The sequence below is a fragment of the Haemaphysalis longicornis genome, unplaced genomic scaffold (genome assembly GCF_048455015.1).
Source record: "Haemaphysalis longicornis isolate Haplotype H1 unplaced genomic scaffold, Haemaphysalis longicornis Haplotype H1 scaffold_132, whole genome shotgun sequence".
NCBI lineage: Eukaryota > Metazoa > Arthropoda > Arachnida > Ixodida > Ixodidae > Haemaphysalis > Haemaphysalis longicornis.
Window position 1 is genome coordinate 94,813 of NW_027526238.1, and position 2,762 is coordinate 97,574.

The following is a 2,762-nucleotide window of genomic DNA, read 5'->3' on the forward strand; positions in this document are numbered from 1 at the left end:
TAGGGAGTGACAACCGCGCAACACATTCGCTGCGGAATGCTGGAGGGCGAAGGCGGTTTCGGGAAACTGATGTTCTCAGCGCTGAAGTGCTGAAATTTTGTCGTTACTGGGGCAACGTTGCACGTTGGGAACTGTTAGCGATTGTGCTTCCTTGTCCAGTGGAATGATGGCATTATGCGTTTTGCCATTATACAGAGTTACGCCTCGGTTTTCGTCATTGAATGTGCGGAGCTTTGAGCGCGCGATTTAGATACCGAGTAGTGCGGTACCCCGCGCAAGCAAATCACACTCCCAGGGTGGTATATGTTTTTTCGCCTGAATAGAAAAATAACCCAGTCGAAAATGGCAAGAAAAATTCCTGAAGTTTGTCGTACTTTTGCGTGTCGTACTCTCGTCTTGTCGTATTCTTCTGTCGTGATTCTATCAGCTGGCTATGTCACGACAGTACGATGGCTGTCGTAGCGGCAGGTAGTTCTGTTGTGACTGCAGGAATGTTTGTCGTTGAGAAAATTGACTTTGTCATTACGGCATAAATGTGCGGCGTAACAACGGATAGCTTTGTCGTAAGAACAGAGCTTCTGTTGTCACAACAAAATCTTTTGTCGTGTGACAGGAATCCTTGTTAGGTTTCTGCGATATTCCTGTTGTCATTTTTGACCGGGGACGGCTTTATTGATTTGTGCCATTAGTATATTACCCGGTTAGGCCTTGTTTAGAGCTGTTGAATGGCTTGAAACTGACGAGAGAGGAAATCTAATAACACATACATCAAACGTGCGTGAGTGGGACTTTGAGATTGTAACGAACCTTTTTGCTTGCTATGACAACTCACTAGTTGAAGGTGGCTTCGCGCTGTTCGCCATCTATACCATTAACGATCACGTTAACTGTTAGACGTAAAGTTCAACAGAGAGTTCTACAATATATCAGCAGAAAGACCAACTGTTCGCTCTTGCCTTCACATTCGCAGACAGTTTTAAACATTCCCCGTATTTTCCTTTTTTTTGCTTCATGAGCCACCGAGGCTTTCGCTGAAAAAGACAAAAGTTTCTTATTTTCTCAACAATAGGCCCATTCTCAAAATACAATCACCGAAAACATGTATAAACATACACATATGCATATATCTTCATCCCTTTTAAAACCGAATGCAACCTCGTTACGCGTCGCTGTGACGGCAGAGCGATTTCCAATTTCCCGCCGCAAATAGCGTGGGACGGAACATCGCCGCGAAAGAGACGCATTTCAGAAGCAATTTACGTAGAAGGCGAAAACAAAACGGCCGCGTAAGCGCCCGACAGGCTGCGCCCATCGGTGAGCGAGCGACGACGCAACTGCGCGCTCGCCCGCCCACTCAGGAGGCAGAAAGCGAGCAGCCACAGCAGCCAGCAGCCACGACTGTTACGCAAAGTTGAATTGCATTAGCGTCCCCGCTACTTTGTTTCCACCTGGTTAGCAAACTGCGGCGCGGATTACGGCCCACTTTAATAGCCCGCTCCCAGTGTTGCGTAACCGCGCGGGAAGGATTAGGCGAAATGGCTTTTCACTGGCGGCGGCGGCGGGGACCCCAGCTCTAAGGCCGTGTCTCCCGTTTAAACTTTCTCGATTTGTTCGGCCGGTGCAAGTTGGTGCAACAGGCATTGCGTGTTCGCCGAAACAAACACGTGTTACGCCGAAACCGCGGACTCGCGGATGACATTATATAGCGTAGGCGGTGGGGTTAGGCTTAGCGCTGACCCCACTTTTCCCCTTCTTCGGACGAGACATAGCGGCTGATATATAAGTTAGAGCGTGGGCGCCGTGGTTAGGTTTAATACTAACCGTCTCCCTGTTTTCCCCACTTTGCACAACATGCGCCGGCTACGAGTGTTCTCATTAAGGTACAATTCCCTAAAAGAGTCGTGCTTTTGCAGAGACGGTGTCTATGGCTAAGACCCAGCAGTCGCCTCCGGCGTAATACCGAGCATTACTCAACAATTTTAGCGTAGACCAAGAGAAAAAAAAAAAAAAAAACATAATAAGCACAAAAATGCCAGACGGCCTCCCCATCTTGATAAGGCGGCGTATATTGCCTCTCCCCCCCCCCCCCCCCAAAAAAAAAAAACTGGTTGATTACTCTATCATAGGAATCGTTAAAACACGAACTGAAATGTGCAGCGAAATCTGCAGCTGAGAATGATTTGCGGGTCGGCGCTGTCTTGTGGGTGTGCTTGGTGAGCGACGTCCTGCTGGTGGGCCGCTTCGGCAAAGGTGTACTGGCGTCATTTCCGTGACGGATATGACATCAGTGAAATCTTCGTGTGTCCCAGATTCCCAGCATAAAACACTTTCGTGTTAAAATATAAAACCCGAAAACGAACAACCGTAAGTATAACGTACTCTTTAGTACTAAAGGTTGCTTCACCGCAAGAACACCCGGCGTGCAGGGTGCACCCTTTACATGCCGCTTGGTCCATTGTACTGGCGTCATTTCCGTGACGGATATGACGTATGCGAAAATTTTAACACTGTCGTGTTAAAATTTCGGCAACGCATTTGTGTTCTAAGGTGAAACATTTTGAACGGGATCGGTGTAGGCTTGAACCTTGTGAGCTGGCTTTCCCCGCATTCTGTGTTACGCAGTGAAGCATGAGCATCTACGGAGGCAATATGGTTACAACCCGACATTATTGTCTTCTCCACAACTGCAACCTATTTCCCGAGCCCTGTGTGAAACTTCACCATGTAAATAGTGCCCGTTTAATAAACACTTTCTCTCTCTC